The sequence below is a fragment of the Rhinolophus sinicus genome, linkage group LG04 (genome assembly GCF_036562045.2).
Source record: "Rhinolophus sinicus isolate RSC01 linkage group LG04, ASM3656204v1, whole genome shotgun sequence".
NCBI lineage: Eukaryota > Metazoa > Chordata > Mammalia > Chiroptera > Rhinolophidae > Rhinolophus > Rhinolophus sinicus.
In genome coordinates this window covers 146,867,793-146,889,266 of record NC_133754.1, presented here as the reverse complement: position 1 = coordinate 146,889,266, position 21,474 = coordinate 146,867,793, and the positions used below count along the sequence as shown (strand labels likewise).

Here is a 21,474-nt window from a genome sequence, read left to right as displayed (position 1 = left end):
ACCTGTTCTGATATCACTGATTCTTTGGGAAAACATAACAAAATAAAGTATATTTCAACAGCAGAATAATGGATATATCATTTTATTATTAGCATGTATTAATGACATACAAAATGGCACTGTAGCATTTCATTTCTAAATCCACACTAGGTAACTGAAGAGCATATGCTTTATTATTTCTTAACCGGCCACCTAGAAGCCAATCCAGCTACAAATGAGGACTAACTCAGGCAACTTTTGTACAGTGCCACCAGAGGTGTGTGACTGTTAGAAACCCATGGACAAGAAAAAATAAGTTTTTTCAATCTCCTTTCAATAAAGTAACAATGGCTGTCGCACCATAGTTTGTAGGGGGTAGACACTCATTCTGCACTACTTTGAGAAGGGAAGAAAAATAGTACAAAGTCCAGAAAGGTGACATACACAGGAAAATGTGTATGAGGGCTTCAAGGGGTGGGCTGCAGAAACATCGAATCTTAGCTCATTATGCGTTGTATTACAATGGCTAACACATACAAATATATCGAGAATTAATGAGGAGCTCATCCTGATATACCATGTTTCCCCAAAAATCAGACCTAGCTGCACCATCAGCTCTAATGTGTCTTTTGGAGCAAAAATTAATATAAGAGCAGGTCTTATTTTAATATAATATAAGACCCAGTTTTTAATATAATAATAATATAATATAATATAATACAATACCCAGTCTTATTTTAATATAAGATCGGGTATAATATAATACAATGTAATATAATACCGGATCTTATATTAATTTTTGCTCCAAAAGACACATTAGAGCTAATGGTCTGGCTAGGTCTTATTTTTGGGGAAACACGGTACTGTGCTAGCATTCATCCAATCCACATAATTATTCCTTCAAAGTTCCATCTCTTTGAAATATCTCTCTGAGTAGTGTTGTTGTCAGCTTCTTCAGACTCAGTAGAGGAACAAAGAAAAAGAGAGGTACTGTAACATAATGCCACAGCAACACAAGCCACCCAGGTCTGTCACCATTCACTATTTTCTTCCTGCTTTGTTAGTTCAGCATTTTGGGACATGAGCTTTGCATGCTGTAAGCATAATGGAGACCCTATTGCCATCGATTCATGGAACATATACTTCATCGAGCACCTACTACATGCTGGGTATGGCAGTGAACGGGCAGATGAGCTCCCTGTCCTCATGATCCCTGTAAAGGGGAGACACAGACAACAAACAAACAACCATGACCACTCAAAGCACTCCTAATGTTGTAAAGGAATTAAAGATGGTGATAGGATGGTGAATGCTGAGGGGTCTGAATATACCACTTTAGGTGGGATGTTCAGAAAATGACTCCAGTCTCTGAGAAAGTGAAACATGAGCTGAGACATGATTGATGAGAAAGAGCTCATCTGCCCAAGAGCCTAGAGTCCAGTGTCGTGGTAGAGAACATGACAAATGTAATCACTTTAATGTAGGAAACAACTTAGCACACTGAAGAAAGAGAAAGAAGGTGGGTATTCCTGAAGCTTAGTGAATGAGGGAGAGAATGGCATGGAAGGCAGCAAATTAGAAGGAAAACCAAAGTCAGGTCATCCAGGACTTTGTAGCCATGACTTTGCTGTCATCGTAAGTATAACCTAAATGGAAGCTCATCTCTTTCCAAACTTCATCCCTCAAAAGCAAATGGTAACTAGTCGCAGATACCTCTGATGCCCCTGACATAAATTTAATAATTTAGCCTCTAAATGAGACTGCCTTTTGTTGAATGTTACAAATACACTTGAGTAGTTTCAAGCAATCATTCTAACAAAGGATGTACCCATTTTTTACCACAGATAATATTAATTTGATAGAAAACAGGGGCTTATATATTTTATGAATATTTGCATCTTTTTCTCCCTTGCTTGACGTCTTTCAGGCACTTGAGGCCCTGTACACACACACTCTACTACTACACTGATCCAAATTCCCCTCTCCCTATCTCTCCCCAGTTTTCCGGGCACAGCTCACGACCTACCTCCTCTCACAAAGCCTCTTCGTGTTCTTCAGCCGACTCGTCTGTCTCATCCCCTGCCCTGAACTTAGGGCCAGTCTTTCTCTCTGTCTCTGTCTCTGTCTCTGTCTCTGTCTCTGTCTCTCTCTACACAATCCAATCCCTAACTCACTTTGACTATTGAATTTTGTGTGTAAATTTTGTCTTCTTCATAGAAGACTATGCATTAAAACAAGTAGGATTTAAACTAACTAGGATTTCAGTAAATACTGGTTAATTGCTTGCAGGCTAGAAATGAGATTATTATATCCTCAACTTTATTTCCAAGTTCACAACTGTCATTATGCTTCCTGCTGCAACCTTATCAGAGATATCTAGCTAGCTAATGCTTGGTTAACGATCACAAAAGAAATAGTGCAGATTTCCAAAATGCCTACGTTTTTATGAAGTCTCATTCTAGCCAAGACTTTCGGCCTCTTCTCACCAAGTACTTTAATTTAACACAAAGCAACCTTGACAGGTTTCCATTTCATTTTTTCTATTTCCAAACCTGCTCTGGCAACCCGTGGTATCATTTGTGACACAAAGTAATGTTAATGTGGCCAAGAGGTGGGCCAGAGGAAGGAAACGCACAGGAAATGGGTAACCCACAAATGGGATAACAGTCCTGGAGTGGAGGGATGCTGCCTGAAATTGTAATTATGAAAATTGAAGAAAACCAGCCGTCTATGGAAAACATGTGTGTTAAAAGTGGAGCAATTAGGTTTCTTTCTCCCACCTCTGCTTCTGTTGAATCTGACTTTACTATTAAATATTTTTGTACCACTTTTTTTTTTCTTTACATCGCCAAAATAGGTAGTGTTGGTAGAAGGGGAAAAGGGGGAAATATCCAATTGATACTTTCACTTTGATAATCTAATATGGGGAGTATCTGAAAGGTCACGGGAAAAAAAGATATTCAGAACTTGAGGTGTTTCTTGCAAATAAGTAATAAAGCACTGCGATCAGAGCATTCAAGTGATAAGGTGGATAAGAATCTAGAGACCTAATTATTCCTTATTGCATTTATTGCAACACATCTTTTAGGAAATCACCAATTTTCTATTTGAATAGTTTCAATGACAGGGAGCTCACTTCTTTACTAAATAGCCAGTGATGTGTTGGTAAGCCAGTTATTAAAAAACAATTCCTTATTTACAGTGTTTGCTAATTCCCATGGTGTAAATACTCACATGGGCAGTTTTAAACTACCACGCTCACAAAATTCCTGAATGTGTAACAATAAGTTTTCATGAGCTGTTAGAAGGCGGAGCCAGCATACCACTGGAAAGAGCTCACTCCATTGTCAGTCTAGCTCCATCCACTGCTGATGAAGTCATCCCTTCCAATGGGTCTGACATCTGCTCTTCAGTACTTGGGAACTTCTGGGAAGTGTCTAGTCTTAGTTAGCCCCTTCACAGATTCAGGCAATACTTTTACTCCCTCTTGCATTTATTTGGAGAAGATCTTTCTTTCATGTTACTTTCTTAAGGCTACCTAAAGAAATTGACCTTGAATTTTTGTGAGGCCACAAGCTGATGGGCAATCCTTGGGAAACAAAAGTAGAGATTCTGTGACTCCAAAACTGAAGATGCCTTCACAGGATTTTGAAAACCTAAACTAAGCTAGGGAAGTTTAAGACATTTATTATTATATTTATGGGTCAATTTGATGGACTTCTTTTGCCCTTTGTTATCACACACGCAAAAAAAAAAAAAATAGATACCTCTGGACAAAATAGATCCAATGTTAAATTATTCAAAGATGATTATTCAATTTGTGGATTTTCCAGAAAGTCCAAAGAAGCCCAGTATGTTTCACCACCACCAAACTCAGCACAACAGCTAAGGACACTAACTATGAGAATCAGGCAGAGGAAAGGTTAAATTCCACCGCTGCTACTTTCGAGCTGTATGACTGTCAAGTTACCTAAAGTCTTAAAAGCTGATCTGTGATTTGACTGCAGAGAACTGCTATAAAGATTAAAGAAGATAAAAGTACATAAGAAATGAGTGCTGTTATTATGCTCATGTTTTTGTTGATAAGAGCACATTCCTGGGCGGCATCTATGTTCCTAACAGTTTATAGAAGAAGACCTTGGGTTTTTTTGTTTGTTTGTTTGTTTGTTTTTAAAGGAGAGAGAGATTACTACAAAATAGTGAGATGATGGTTTTCTTCATTTTCTGGAGAGGTTGATTAGGCAAATGTGAAAAAGCAATTGATCATTTGTAAGGATAGCTGTTAGAAAGTAGATCCAGCATACCACATTTTTCACATTTGGGGCTGGGGGCTGGAAACTGGGGATGAGGTATAGGAGGAGAGAACAGTGCCCAATTATTTTCTGATACATTGGTTAAATGGCCTTCTATGAATCACCATGTTTTACTCCACCCATTTATACCAGCATTCCAACTCTGCTAGAATCATGGTTCATATCCACTATAATGTAATTTTGACAGAGGATCATTTCTCAGTTACAAAATTTGAAGAAAAAAAAAACATCAGAAAACAGCAGATGTTATGCAAGGAAAAGCTTGGTGCATAAGCCTATACAGAGGAAATGAGAAGAAATCCACTTCTTACCATTCTACTCAAAATTGAGGATCAAGAAATTGAGGCAGTATAGTTAACTGATCTTTGACAAAGGAGCAAAGACAATACAATGGATCAATGACAGTCTTTTCAACAAATGGAGCTTGAACAACTGGATATCCAAATGTAAAACAAAACAAAAAACAACAAAAAAATACAACCTGGACACAGACTTCACATCCTTCACAAAAATTAACTCAAAATGGATCATGTAAAAACACAAAACTAAAACTCTTGGAAGATAACATAGGAAAAAACCTAGATGACCTTGGGTATAATGACTCTTTAGATACAATACCAAAGGCATACTCCGTGAAAGAAATAATTGAAAAGTTGGACTTCATTAAAATTAAAAATGATTGCTCTGTGAAAGACAATGTCAAGAGAATGAGAAGACAAGCCATGGACTAGGAGAAAACATTGGCAAAAGACACATCTGATAAAGAACTGTTATCCAAAATACACAGAGAATTCTCAAACTCAAGAAAACAATTAAAAAACTCAGCCAAAGACTTTAATAGACATCTCATCAAAGAAGATATACAAATGGCAAATAAGCATATGAAAAGATGCTCCACATCATATGTCATTAGAGAAATGCAAATTAAAACAACAATGAGATACCATGACACACCTACTAAAATGCCTCAAATCGAGAACCCTGTCACCACCAAATGCTGGTGAGGATGTGGAGCAACAGGAACTCTCATTCATTGCTGGTGGGAATTTAAAATGGTACAGTCGCCTTGGAAGACTGTTTGGTGATTTCTTACAAAATTAAATATACTCTTACCATACGATCCAACAATTGCAGTCTTTGGCATTTACCCAAATGAGCTGAAATTTTATGTCCACACAAAAACCTGAACATGGATGTTTATAGCTGCTTTATTCATAATTGCCAATACTTGAAAGCAATCAAGATGTCTTCAGTAAGTGAATGGATAAATAAACTGTGCTGTATTCAGATAGTGGAATATTATTCTGCACTAAAAAGAAATAAGCTCTCAAGTCATGAAAAGGCATAAAGGAAACTTAAATGCATATTACTAAGTGAAAGAAGCCAATCTGAAAAGGCTATGTACTGTGTGATTCCAACTATATGACATTCTGGAAAAAACACTTTGTATGATACTATAATGATAGATACATGCATTATACATTTGCCCAAACCCATAGAATGTACAACACCAAGAGTAAACCATCAGGTAAACTACGGATTTTGGGTGTATGTTGTGTTAATATAGGTTCATCAAATGTAATAAATGTACCACTGCAGTGGGAGATACTGAGAATAGGGGTTGATTAAGTGTGGGTGGGGGCTGGAAGTAGATGGAAAATCTTTATACCTTCCTCTCAATTTTCTGTGAAGCTAAAACTTCTCTAAAAAATAAATAAAATAAAATAAAGAATTGAGGCAGAACAGCCAAATGATAACTGGATGCTCCATGGATTTAGTTAAGTGAAGAACATTTTTTATTTAATTTTGTGATCCTCTTTGAATCTTTCCAAACCTGACACATCTTGAATTAGAGACTTTTAGTCCAAAAAATACTTATTTAATGAAGCCAAAAACAATGAGCCAACAAAGAAACCTTGTCTCCTTTTAGGAATTTCTACATGTCTTATCTTAGTGTTTAGAGAACTGGTTTCAGCTATCTCACTGGCCTTACTGCTAAAGGGTAACCAGGGTTTCTACAACATGCTGGACATTTCTGAGACACTAAGACCAAGTTTTACAAGTATAGCCCACGGCACCTGCCAGGGTTCACACCATTGTCAAATACTTCAGGTCTAAAAACTGAGTCAGGGTTTAGAAATCTAGGTCTGAAACCACTGCATGTCTTCCATTTTCACACTAGCTTGCAGCTCCAGTCATTGACACTGATGCATGACTTTTCACATTTCTAACCCAACTTTCGCTTCCAATCTGTCTCACTTTCATTCAAACAAAATTTTTGTCAAGAGCTGGCCACGATATTCTCCCTATGCTCAAGTCCTGGAAGTCTAGTCTGTGTGACAAATAAGGAATTTTACAAAAACACATGTTAAGTATGACAATGGGGGTTCTCAGGGTACTGTGAGAACATGGAACCTAGTCGGGGAAAGTGTAGAAAGGTTAAGAGCACATCCTAAAGAAAAATGACATTTAAATTGAGCCTCCAAATATGAGGTGACCAGCCGAAGGACAAGCAGAGGATGAACAGGATACATTTAGTTTTGGTAAGGATATAGAATAATCAAAGAGTGGAGTGTTAAAGGCCCTGAAACTCAGAATAGCTGGTAGATACAACGGGAGGTGATGGGGGATGAGAAAAATGGAAAGAGATGAGACTGGAGAGGTAGTACAGGCAAGACTATAAATGTTCTTTTATGCCTCTTTTTTTTTTTTAAGTGTGAGCTTTCCCATAATTCAATGTAAAATCATTTAAGGGTTTTAAGATAGGGATTGACATTGTTTGGTTGTATAAAATCCATTTCCACTTGAATTCCAAAGAGAAACTCTTGATCTTCCCCCTCTGACTCTTATGAAGTTGTACATGTCCAGGGTTCTGTCTCCCCCATGCCAGTATATGGCATCAACGATGTCCCTACTTCTCCACAAACATCCATCAGCAAATCTTTCCAAACAGCTCTTGAACCTGACCTCTTCTCACCATCTTCATGGCTATACACTGATTCAAGCCACTATCATCTCTTACTCCTCTATAGTTTATTCTCCATGCAGCAGTCAAAGTGATCGTTGTAAACTATGTCAGATTTATTCTCAATGAGGATTCCCAGTAAATTCCCAACCTCCAACGACTTTTCCTCACACTTTCACTAATATCCCACATCTGTTTCATGGCCTATAAAGTGCTTCATGATCTGACTGGGAAGCTGTCTCCCTGACCTCTTGACCTACCCCTTTCTTCCCTACTCATTCTATTCCACTACACTGTCCTCTTCCATCCAGCCCCACTCCTGTCTCAAGGCCTTGCTACTTGCTATTCTCTCACTGTAGGATTTTGTCCCTCAGATACCACATGGACCCTTCTTTTATGGTCAAATATCACCCCCCCCCAAGAGAGCCTTTCCCTAATCAATCCATCTGAAATAGTATTCTGGGTCATTCTCTACCCTTAACTCTGATATTTTTTTCATAGCATGCATAATTACTATATTCTATATTGATATGCCTCTTTACTATATGTCTCTCACACTGGATTGTAAATTCCATGAAGGCAGTCACTTCATTTTACTTATTTCTGTATTCACAGTGTCTAACACATAGCAGAAGTTCAATAATTCCATGCCAATTGAATGAACAGATTGAGGTACAAAAAGTCACTCTGGGTCCTATAGAACATGAAGGAAAGCATGGAGACCAATTAAATGGTCTAGGTTAGTGGGAACAGCAGAAACTACAGTACTTGATACACAGCAGGCATTCTAAATATTTGTTGTTCATGACAATAAGTCAGTATGATAAGAGGAAGGGGGGATCAAGAATGACCAAATATCTGACTTGAGCTATAGGAAATGGTAGGATCACTAAGAAAAGAAACACAGGAAGACGAGAAACTTTGGTTAGACAATGAATATATTGAGTTCAGTTTTAGAAATATGGAAGTTGAAGTAACATCCAAATAGGAGTAGCCTGTAGCAACTGGATCTGTGGGTACAAAACTTCTTTTTGCACAGGTCCATAACTGAATTCTTCCTAAAATTTTGGCTTCATGCTATTTCCCATCTCAAATCTTTTTGATGTCTATAAAGTGCTAACACTGGTCTCTAAGCTGCTCCACAATCTGGCAATGCACCTACATAGTCTGGTGTCATTTGTTGCCTCAAAATTTAAAAGAATTCCTAAGGACAGCAATATAATGTGTAAATCTGATGGTCTTAGCAAAATTCAGGGTCACTATAAGATGTGGCTAATAGCAAAAACGGGCACAAATCTCCACCGTTCCTGTACCTATGGTACTTGCAATTACTCCCATCAAGGAATGAAGTTATTTCTTCACCCTTTGATTCTGGGCTAGGTTGACTTGCTTTGGCCAAAAGAATGTAGCAGAAGTGATAGGGGCCCAGTTCCAAGCCGTCCAATCCCTTTCTCTTGTAATCCCTCCTGGTTGCTCTGTGAATGAGCCAAAGTAGCCTACTAAAAGATGAGAAACCACATAGAACAGCTATAAGCTGTCCCAGCAAACACCATGCTCAACTAGCTAGTGCCCAGCTGACCCAGAACGAGTCATAGATGCATTAGTGAGCACACATGAAACCAGAGAACTGTCAACAGTGCTCAGGCCAGACTGCAGACATGCAGAATCATAAATCTAATTAGCAGCTGTTGTTTCAAGCCACATTCAAATTCTTGGGAGTGGTTTGTTATATAGTAAAAGCTAAGTAACAGAAAAGATTATCAGCCTGAGGAAAGTAAGCCAAACCAGTAGGAGAAAATCGGTGTGTTAAGTTGAAGCAGCTTATTTAGAAGAGGAGAGTTAGCTGTATAACTGGGGAGGAAGAGCAGTGAGCACAGAAAAATGTATCAAACATAGGATTCTAAAGCACTTAATTCTAAGATTCCTATGCATTCATTTAAACATTCCCTTCATGGGAAGCTCAGTGTTCTTCTGCATATCTCATCCAACACTCATATCAGCAATCTCCAATTATACTATATGGGTTTTATCTTCCAATGAAATTGCAAGCAACTTGTGGCAATGGATTTTGTATTATGTATCTTTATAACCTCTAGAGTTTACAGTAAAAATACTCAATAATTCGTGAATTGATATTTGTGTAAGAGAGAAGGCAGACGTAAATTCTGAGATAAAATGGAGGAGGAGATAATTTACATAATTAAAACATGTAACGCAGGTAATAGAAAAGGTTCAAATAAGATCAGGAAATCTCTGCCTTCTGCACATTTGGCTCATAATAGAGTGTCTGCTTGTTCAACTTTGTCAATGAAAAGATTCAATAAATAACAACAGAAGAGTGTAGGGACTGAAACTTTCACAAGGAATTATACAAGAAGAGAAGAAGACATTCATTTGGGTCTGCTGATTCTCCTAATGTGCCACTGATAATGTTCAATAAATACTCCTGGCAGAATAAGTTGGAAGAAATGCAACATAGTGACAAGTGAGTAATTGTCCTCTTACAGACATAGTAGAAAAATTCTCCTAGCTGGAGAGGAGCTCAAGGGTACAGGTCTGTTTCCTTTGGAACAACATAGGGCATGACGGAAGTGAACACTTCTCAACTCTTCTCTGATTTTGGTCAATGGCTCAATTTCAATAGTAATAGTAATCTACTACTCTTTGCCCAAATTGTGCAATTAGTAAATTAATAAGTGTGTCTGCTTAGGGATGATCTCAATTAAAATGTTTTCCTTAAGTGCCTACAAAGCCAAGAAACAATTCCTACATTGAGCTCATGAAAATGAATTTTAGAAGCAACTGAGTTGCATTATTTAACATCGGAGCTCATGAAAACAAATTTTATAAGGAACTGAGCTGCATTATTTAATAATTATGTGAACATTTGCAAGAAGCAAACCTCATTCTTTTCCAAAACTAATTTCTTTGTTTACATTGTTTATAAAATTCTACTTGAATAGAACTCTTCACCCTCTTGGTCTACTCTGCATAAATCTGGCTCAGAGGCTGCTCGCTCCTCTTTCTTTTTCTTTTACTTTTTTTTTTTTTTTTTAACCAAGGTCTCAATAAGAACACATCCCTTTTGAAAAAAATGAGTAGGATGAAGTATAATTTGGGTAAATATAACCAACTGGCTTTGGAATTCAATTGTGCCACTACTTTTACTTTTACAAAGTCACAAAAGAAATTTTGAGAAAAAATGATACAGAACAGTTTTTTCTAATATTGGAGATGTTTAATGTGAGAGAGGAAGAATTTGAATATCAATGGAAAATATTTGAATACAACCTTATTAATGTTGTCATGTCTCTTCATTTATATTACTTCATGAATAGCAATATTCTTATAAAACATAATGGGAGAGGTAGCTATTTTTCAGGTGAGAAAAAAATCAAATTTTCAGTTGAAAATATGATAAAGAACAGTGATATACTTATATAAGAGCCCCCTAAACCTTCAATAGTTCTGTAATCAGGTTTCAACAACACGATCATTATCTCTTAAACAGATGAATGAATGGACAGAGGGATGGTGGGATGGGTAGATGGACAAAAGATAGCGAGACAGACAAGAAAACAAACAAATCATACATGTAGGTTTACTCTCCAAGTCCTACCACTTTTTCTTAAATTTTTATCGAAGGCTTTGTCCCTTTTAGGACCCTAAAGAACTTCTGAATGGCAAAAGCCATTTCAACCTCTGTAAGTCAAACTCTCAAGCTCTCAGAGATAAGATTCTCCCCCAAAATATTTTCAGTCAACATCCGATCACAAATGTGACACATATATACAAAGAAGAGGATAAAGAGGAAAAGAAGGGGAACAGAGAATCAAACCCACATAACAGTAAACCATGCACATTCAAGTGACGTCCAGAACTATTAGATGGAAGGGGGTGCCTTCCATCATAAGAACCCCTTTAACCATCCTAATAGACACGAGCTTAACTTGTTTAAATTGAACATACAGAGCAGCAGGAATATGGTCTTAAACATTAACAGTAGTTCTCCATGTTTGTGTCTCAAAAAAAGACATCAAAGTAGATAACCTTACAGGACAAAAAAGATCCATTTGTCTCTTGGAATTACATATAAAAAATAATGGGATGTGGAATTTCAAATAGTCTTCTCAGATTTTTGTTTCTCTCTAGATCTCTGAGATTACTGACTCAACTTTCTGAGTATTCTGAGGGTTCTTGCCACGTCCTCTAGTAACTTGTTACCTCAAATACATTTATTTCCACAAGAAACTTATAATTATAGTACAGAAACTCTGAAAGGAGGGAATAATATTATCAGTGTGTCAAAATCTTAAAATTAAACCATTATATCAGAAGAGATAGGCTCGTCAAAACCAATATGGTCATAACAGGTGCAAACAAAATCTGAATTCAGTTTTGCTTTCCTGTCAACACATTAGACCACTTGGACATGCACAAATATTTTCTTTTTCCCAGTAACATGAATTTCTCAGGTATACTCCAGTCTTTATGTTTTAATATAATCAAAGAATAGTCTTAGTATATATAATGGCACCAAAAAATAAAAAAAGTGTACTTCTTAGAAAAAGAGAAAATTCCTAAGTGTCAATAAATGTAGTTTATATTGCAAACTGTTTTATTTTTCCTCTGTAGTACAAGCCAACTACAAAACTTAGTGTCTGAGAACAATAATAATTACAGTTCACAGTTCTATGGACTGACAAGGCTCAGCTGGGTGGTTCTCACTGGGACTCCCACGCAGCTGCAGTCAGATGTCCACTGGGGCTGGAGGCATCTGAAAGTTTGATTGACATGGGAGTTTAAGATGGCTTCTGCATTCCCATGAATAGCTGGATAATTTTCAATCTTATGCATAAAACTTACCGTTTCCCCGAAAATAAGACCTAGCTGGACAATCAGCTCTAGTGCATCTTTTGGAGCAAAAATTAATATAAGACCCAGTAATATATTATATTATACTATACTCGGTATTATATTCATTATATTATATTATATAAGACCAGGTCTTATTTTACTATAAGGCTTATTTTACTTATAGTAAAATAAGACCAGGTCTTATATTAATTTTTGCTCCAAAAGACACAATTAGAGTTGATTGTCCGGCTAGATCTTATTTTTGGGGAAACACGGTAGTTATTAATGTATATTTGTCCCAGTTATCTGCAAGTCCTTCTAAAGAACATACATGTATTGTATAATGATTTTATCCCATAATAGCTAGAGGAATGGCAGTTATATTAGTTTCTCTACATCTGTTAACTGTCAAAACATTTCATTTACCCACTGTGTTTCATTAGTTTGTTTTTAGCTTTCCAACCAATACTGATTAAATGCTTGCTAGATGCTGAGTCTACATTAGGAAACAAGAAAACACATGGTTTGGCCTTCACAAAGTTTACATTCAAGTTGGAGCACATAGATAGTACAGAGACAAATGAGACAAACAATACAATTAGAGACTATGGTAACAGTTATGAAGGACATAAAAAGGAGACCTTGGATAACACCAAGGGAAATACGTCATTAAATTATACCTTGAGTTCTTTACAATTCTGCTATTATTGAGCTGACCTTTATTCAATAAACACAGAAACTTCATTTTGAAAAGAGATGTTTATAGGTATCAGGCAATAAACCTCAGCCTTAAAAGAGCAAGTCCGAGCAAAATTGAGGCTCCAGACCTATTGCTATTTAAAATTAAATAACAAAGCAAAACAAAAAAAACACTTTCAGATTTCAAATAAAAATTAAAAAACAAAAAATTTCCTAAGACAGAAAACCTCATAGCAATAAAGAGTGTGATACGTGCTACTGCTGTTATGTAGCCACAGAAAAGCAAATCTATTTATACTGCAAAGCAAAAACAATCTCACCTCTGACAATCAGCAAAATCAATTCAGATAGCTACTAAAAAGCCCGCTTTAATACTTGCTCCTAGACTGAGTAAAAATAACTGTCTGAATCAACCTGACGTCTTTGCTTTCATTGTTCACTTGCAGATATACAGCTAGTATAAAATCTACAAAGCCGTGTGCAAGAAAAATGAAACACTTTGTTGGAACAGGTCAATAATATGTCTAGAGCTCCTTCTACTGTGGCAGTAGTAGGTGCCTCAGAAAAGATAAAGGATTCCATAATGCATTTGATTAGGTACTCAGTAAAGGAACCTACAGAACAGACTGACTCTTTGACCTGGTGAGATCATCTCCAGACCATGAAGTATAATGAGCAAGAAAACAAAGTCATTTTTATCCTACCCTAGGCAGCATGATTGCAAATGATTTTCTTATAAATAAAAAATCTTGAATCCTTTCAAGAATTTAACCAAGCAACTTGCTTTAATAACATCTTACAAAATGTATTCTGTTAGAGTAAAACAATAATTCAGAAAAGTATGGCTATCAAAACATAGTGGCACATATTCTTTATAGAATATGGACCGTGAATTTTCTCTACAGTACCTCTCTATAGTAACTCTTATGCCTTCAGGGTAAACTGGAACACTGCTCCTACAAACCAAGTCACATCCTTTTCCCATTCACTAATGAAAGGAATAATGTTAACACAATTAAATTCAGCACTGGTGTTACAGCTTTCCCCAGCCACATTCACCAGGACTATACATGTATTTTAGAACAGTTTCCCAAGCATCTGTTGTCTTTTCTACCTATTTAACTGGCAAGCTCTTCATGGGTAACTTCACAGATGATCGTGGTCCAAAACATCCCTACTCTAATAGGGGTATGATTTCACCTAGAATTTAGGATATGGCTTTCCAAAGTGAAAAAAGTAGAGAAAATGTTGAAACATGGTGGAGTTGCAGAGGTCCAAACAGCTGCTCAACCGACAAGACAGAAAAACCTACACCTTTCCACTTCATTCTGCAACATCTTATTTTCAGTAGAAGGGAAGAAAGGGCACAATGTCTGGAGTGGTTAAGATTTAGGTGGTTTTCATTATTCTGTTGGAACCAGGATTAGATTCTCCAGAGCTTATTCTGCATGTGAAGAAACTAGAACCTGCTTCTTAGGGAAGAATTCAGCACATTTCCTTCTCTTTGCATTCCTACTATAGTAATCTGAATTCTTCCCTGAGAAGCAGATTCAATTAAACTAGGAGATATCATAGTCACTAATATGAATAAAGTGACAGATCACTATACCCAAAAGACTGTAATTAAAACAAACAAAAATTAAAACTTCCTTTAAAATGATGGGTTCAATCTATAAATTCCTGAAGTTACTTTCTAGTGAGAAGGAGTTTGTATTAGTTTGCAAGTTTTTAAGCTGCAAGGAAAAGAAAGCCAAATGAACCACAGTCAGAAAGGACATTTAATTATCACTCAAGAAATCAGGAAGTAGGTGACTCCAAGTTAGGTGCAGCAGCTTAATAACGTCACTAAGGAATCAGACTCTTTGTACCTTCTCAGCCACCATGCTTAGCTGTCCTTTGTCCTCTGAAAGTGCCTCCTGGTTGCAAGATAACTGTCACAGCTCCCCATATTATATCCCTCACCTTCCAACCAGGAAGGAAGGAAAAGTCAGTAAACATTTTTTCTCACAAGAGAAAAGAAGCCCCTCAGTCAGAGCCATCAGTAGATGCTTGCTTTACATACTTATACAAAAGTTATTTATTGTTTATTTGAAATTCAAATTTAACAGGGTGTCCTGTATTTTTATTTGCTAAAGCTGGCAACGTTTTTTTTTTGTTGTTGTTTTTTTAATTTTTATTGGGGAATATTGGTGAACAGTTTGCTTCTCCAGGACCCGTGAGCTCCAAGTTGTTGTCCTTCAATCTAGTTGTGGAGGGTGCAGTTCAGCTCCAAGTCCAGTCACCACTTTCAACCTTTAGTTGCAGGGGGTGCAGCCCACCATCCCACGTGGGAATTGAACTGGCAACCTTGTCGTTGAGAGCCTGCGCTCCAACCAACTGAGCCATCCGGCCACCCCCTGGAAGTTCAGCAGCAGCCTGCTGTCCCCAAACCAGTTGTGGAGGGTGCAGCTCACTGGCCCATGTGGGAATCGAACTGGCAACCCTGTTGTTCAGAGCCCAAGTTCTAATCAACTGATCCATCGGGCCACCCGAAAGCTGGCAACTTTTAATACCACTGGTCTAACAGAAGGTAATTTTGTAGAATGATAACAATTTGTCTGTTATTGACTACGTGTCTCCTAGTTTAACTAATTGCATCTGCTTCTTAGGGAAGAATTAACATTACTATAGTAGGAATGTAAAGAAAAGGAAATGTATAATGTTCCATTTTCTTCATATTCAGAATAGGGTCTGGAGAATCTAATCCTGGCTCCAAAAGAATAACGAAAAACCATCTACATCTTAACCTCTCCAGGCATCCTTCAAAAAAGACATAGATCTAACAAGGAGAAAATAATAAAATGTTGATAACACATAGCTACATCATAACTAAGAAAAAAAGAATAGAATGAATTTCAAATTACTCATAAATAGGAGAAAAACACTCAGAGCACTCATCCACCAGAAACAGCTCAGAGGAACACTCTACAGCAGAAAATCAGGCAGAATCCTAATGGTGGTAGAACACATCAAGAGAAAGCTCCAACCTCAGTAGGGGCATACTGAGAACACATCGAAGACCTGGATAGAACTCAAAGTGCAAAGGAGCAAAGATGGCAGTCATGGGAAGGCATCACTTCTAGGGGAGAGAGAGTAACTTGGAAGGGGCACTCCTTGAAGACTTGATGGAGAAGCAGATAAGAAAGAAATGAAAAGTAGAAGTTAAAGAAAGGAAAGAAGGAAGGAAGGACGGACGGAAGGGAAGGGAAGGGAAGGGAAGGGAAGGGAAGGGAAGGGAAGGGAAGGGAAGGGAAGGGAAGAGAAGGGAAGGGAAGGGCAGGGAAGAAAGAAAATCCAAAATAAGAAAAAGGCAATTACAAAATCATATGACGAACTACCTTCCCCCCACTTCCTCCAAAAACATTTCCCAAAACAAACTTCGTTGTACTAAACTAGTAATACACTCTAGCACTATAAAACTTAATAAGTCATCCAAAATCCCACATCTTTCTTGCTACTAATGGTCTAGGAAAACAAAACATTTCAAAATGAATGGAAGTCAGTAGACAAATATCCATTCAATGTTTGTCTAAGAACAAAATATAAAGTGAATTAAAATATTGCCGCTTATAGTAATTCTGTTCAAAAATCTGCAACAGAACAAAACAATAACACAACACCCAAACCTAAATGAAATACACTAAAATAGAATCTGTAGATATGAAAATATAGCTCAAATTAAAAACTTGAAAACATATATGGACAGAAAAAAACAGAATAATGTGAAACTAGAGTTGACTAAACCTTGGAAATAAATAAAAAAACAAATTATATTAGAAATAAAAAACAAATTACAAGAGAGAATTGATTCAATTGAAAATATAATGACGAGCACAAAGAAAAGGCACAAATATACAAAAATAATAAAAAATAAATTTAGTAGAGGTTGAAAGGATCCCAGAGCAAGTATTAAATAAAGAAAATAGGTAAATGAAATCCAATATGCTTAAAACTGTGTCAATTTTTAACAGTTCAGAAAGTCTCCACTTAACATTACTGATAGGCTCTGCAACATTAAGTGAAATGACGTATATCAAAACGAGTTTTACCATAGACTAATTGACATAAACAAGAGTTAAGTACATTGGAATCACATGAATGTTATAAAGAAACAACTTTGAACAAAATGATGTTATTCGAGGACCTGCTATACACTTTAAAGAAAAAATTCCCCTGGGCCTCTAACTAAAAAACAAACAAAAAGAAGTCACTTATATATTAAGAAAAATCAACCAAGCTATCCTTCAAGTATCAAAACTATAAACAATATTTTATACAATTAAGAACTCAGGGAATACTACACTTGCAAGTCCTTGTTAGGTAGTCTTGCAGAGTTTATGCTTCTCCCAACCAAGATATGACTGGCAGAAGAACTGATGATGTGCATGAAATACGAGTATATTTAATTGTAAATCTAAGATTAAAACAAAGGTGGGAACAAGGATGGAAGAAAAGTACATGTTATGTTTCCTGAAAACGTAGAAATAATAGACTTAAAATGGAAGGAGAAAAGAAATAGAAATGGTAAAATAGAATAAGCTATTGAATAGTTGGACAGGTGAGAGTCAAAGGGTACTGTTTAAAGCTGACAAACCAAATATAGAAGCCTCAGTGAGAAAAAAGGAACTGAGATGATGTAAAAGTTATTATAATAATCACTAAAATAGACCAAATCTTCCCAAAAAGCCAAAAGAAATTATTCAAAAACAAACCACATAGTGAAACACAGTAAAAACAATACAAATCACAAATAACACATAAACACACTCATATAACAAAATAATATGACAGAGTTGAGACTTTTTGGTCATATCTGTAAGTAAGTGACCTTAAAAGTCTCCACTAAAAATGTACATTAAAATGAGTGACAAGGAAGAATTTAACTCCTAACATAAAAGATGTCCAAGAATAAAGGGTTAGGATAATGTAAATGATATAGAAATAGACATTATGATTCTGATATCAGATAAAATACACAGAAATGCCATTTTTCACCTACCAATCTAGACAAAATTCAACAAATGATAATATGGCAAGGAGAGGGGAGCAGATCTTCTCAACATGGCTGATAGAAATGAAGACTGTTCTCACCTCACCCCTGCTCAGGGCAGGTAGGCATGATCTAATAAAACTACATTTGCTTCTACCTTTTGACTGAGCAAATCCCACAGCTAGAAATGTACTCTGATAATAAACCTCCAACAGCACACAAAAGTCTGTGCACCAGGTTTTTCAGTATGGAGTTATTTATAGAAACAATATATTGGAAATAACCAAACTACACATCCATTGATATCTAGTTAAGTAAATTATGGCAACTCTCCCACAACACAGCTGTAAAAAAAGAATTAAAGCTCTCTGTGAACTAATATGTAGTGATTTCCAGGATACATTAACCAATAAAAGCAAAAAGGAAAAATACATTTATAGTATTCTATGCATTTTATTTTGAACAATGTTTAACATATTCCAAACTAAAATTAAGTAAATAAATAAAATTAAATATATAAAGATGGGGGAGTTAGTTCTAAAATTGGACAGAACAGCAACAAATCAACCACTAACTTAATTGTATATTAAATTAATGATATAATCATAGAGAAAAAAAGTATTTATTCAAGCAACTTGATTCAAGAATTCTAACTGTATCACCTCTATGAGATATATTCTAAGAACAAAAAGAAATCTTGAGTTTTACATAAGTAAATCTGTTGTTGGTAGTGATATTGGTGTAGTCATTCTAACACTTTTTTGTGTGTATGGTAATAAATTTATTAATATTGATGAGAACCATGATTGTCACCATGGGAGGAGAAATATAGAGTTATGAATGGGTTAAAAAGAGGAAGAACCTGTGCTATTGGATTGGAATGGGACGTGCCGCTATGAACTCCAGATATGTATCCTAGGCTCTGTCCACTGAAAAACGGACACTCTTACCACCAAAATCTTGACTTTTAGATATCAATTCTCAATAAATCATCTCCTTGGAGAAATGGCTATTTCTAGGTCTGAGACAAAGAAAACATAAGGCGAACATTTGTTGAGCCATAAAGGAGAAAGTGCTTACATTGATGGGGGACTTCTCAAAAGGACACGAGTCAACTGGAAAGGTGGCCTACTCATCAAACTCGGAACAATTTAAAAACCAAGAATGAATAATGTCAGTAATAAGTCATTACATTTGAGAAGAATCCATGAGCTCATAATGATAATTAAAAGGAAGAGGAGTGAAGACAGGATTACAGAAAATCATCATCTTGTAACCATTGATCTAATGATTGTCAGAATCATCAACAGATACTAAAATCTTGGGGGAAAATTGACAGGGAGTAAGATATTCACAAGTCTCAAAATATTAACTCTCAAATGTCATATTAATTAGAAAGACAAAATGTACCTTAACTATGGAGAAATTCAGCAGATACCTCAACCAACCAAGTAAATATTAACATCACTAATGGAACTTTTAACATTCTACCTCTGGACATGAATCACTGAAAAGGGTACAATCTCACCTGGATACTTTTTGTACTAAAAATGTTTAACCTCTCCTGTAGTCCTGAAAAAACCATCGAACAAATCAAAAGTGTGAGCTATTCTATAAACCACCAGCCCAGACTCATCGAAATCATCAACAGAAAAGACCACTCCCAACTCCCACACCTACCCCAGTAAAAATAGGGGAATTCTTCTGGATTAAAGGAGATATAACACAGTAGAACAAATAACGGCAATGTATGATTCTGCATTCTGGATTAAAAGGGATAGATGTATAAAAATATTTTTGTGTCAATTAGGGAAATTTGAATATAGATAGTAAATGGGATAAGATTACTGTTAACTTTCTTAGACGTGAGAATAGTATTATGGTTATATAGGAAAATATTCTTAGGAGACGCATCCTGAAATATTTAGAGATGCATTTTTACACTGCCTGCAACTTACTTTCAAAATTCAGGGGGGAAGAAGCCTGTGTGTGTGTGTGTGTGTGTGTGTGTGTGTGTGTGTGTGTGTGTGTTGAGAATACTAATTTTTGGTAAATCCAGGTGAATAGAATGAATGTGTTCCTACTATTCTTTGAACCTGCCTGTAGATTTCAAATTTATGAAAACCAAACACTGGGGGTAAAAAGTTCCAGGCACAATTAAAAACAAATTACCAAAGGGTTAGGTCCCAAAGGGCACAGAGCATAGAGCTTGTGCCATAATGACAAACTTCAAGATGATCCAGGGAGAGGCAGCTGGCATCTGGCAGCACTGAGAGCCGAGTGGAAATCAAGCCATTGGCCTGCAGCTTATCCACTGGCCTTTGGACACTGTGACCTTGCTGAGGCAACATGCCAGCTATCTCTTCTTTAAAGCCTTCTGGTGAGGGCTTATCAACAGCTGCCTTCACTCTGCCCACGGAACACACATGACAGTGATGCCCATCCATGCCCCAAGAGTTTTGATAGGGTGGCGTGACCTCCTTTCCTGAGCCTCACATATCTCTGGGGACTCTTGCTATCTCTTACTCGCTACTCTCCCTCTAAGTCACTTTGTCCCAAAGGTATATGACAGGGCAGATAAGTCTCAGTGGTCAGAAAACAGAATAGGGAAGGAGGTGAGGAGAGATGGAAAAGGTGTGTACCCCCAAGAACTTTTCTCAGAATTCCAAAGCAAAGATTCTCATTTTTCAATTAGATTTGAACTAGGAACTACTGACAGCTATCTTGCGAGGAACAGAAAGCTTGTTTGAAAATTAAACCAACAATTAGAGAGATCAGAGTTACATTGGGTGGCAGAAAGAATTGGGTTCCAGCAGACATGCTTTATTTTCTGGATCAAGTGAGTCATGCCATTCTGGGCTTACATGAGCCAATAAATTCCCTACCCCTCTTCTCCCACTATAAATACAGTGGATTCCTTCCCCTGTTTGGATTAAACTTTCTGACCACTTACAACTCAAACAATCTCAATGGAAACATTTCATAAAAAATGTATTTCACAAATAAATTAAGGAAACAATTACTTGTTTACATTTACATGCCTCCTCATCAATTCAAAAAGCATATAGGATAATAAGGGCTCTAAGAAGTCCTGTGTAAAAAGGAACCTTTTTAAGTTTGTTCAAACCAGTATGTACCAAACCACTAGATTTTGAAGATGTCTATTAACAATCATTAGAAAACAATTTTTGGAATAACTGTGTGGAAATCATTCATTTGCCTGCAGAGAAATACTGTCACGTATCATCACTTGATTTCAATATCAATTAATTTCCACATTAGGAATCTGAGGTCTGGGTAATCAAAGGTCCAGGCAATCAAACTAAAGATTATAACTGAACATCAAAAAGCTCAAATATACTTGCAGGGGTCTATGGGTACTTTTGTGCATGTACTATACTGTTAGATACTACAAAAAGCTATCTCCCAGCTTGCCTCTGACCTGGTGAGCAAAGTATACAACATTTTCATATTTGTATCCCCAGCGGGTCAGATTATGCAGGATACATAGGAGGAGCCCAGTGAATGTTGCTGAATGAATAAGATCATTACTGATTTACTTTTTCTTGTGAGAATTACATTTCTGGTTGCTTTCCTTCATTTCCCCTTCTGCTACACATTGAATTAATGCT

The 21,474-nt window shown here is 36.6% G+C and overlaps 1 protein-coding gene across 3 annotated transcripts in view; it reads right to left on the bottom strand.

The window, feature by feature from the left end:
- PCSK5 (proprotein convertase subtilisin/kexin type 5) overlaps positions 1 to 21,474 on the bottom strand; it is a 404,636-nt gene that overhangs the window by 285,060 nt on the left and 98,102 nt on the right. The gene's annotated exons all lie outside the window — the stretch shown is intronic.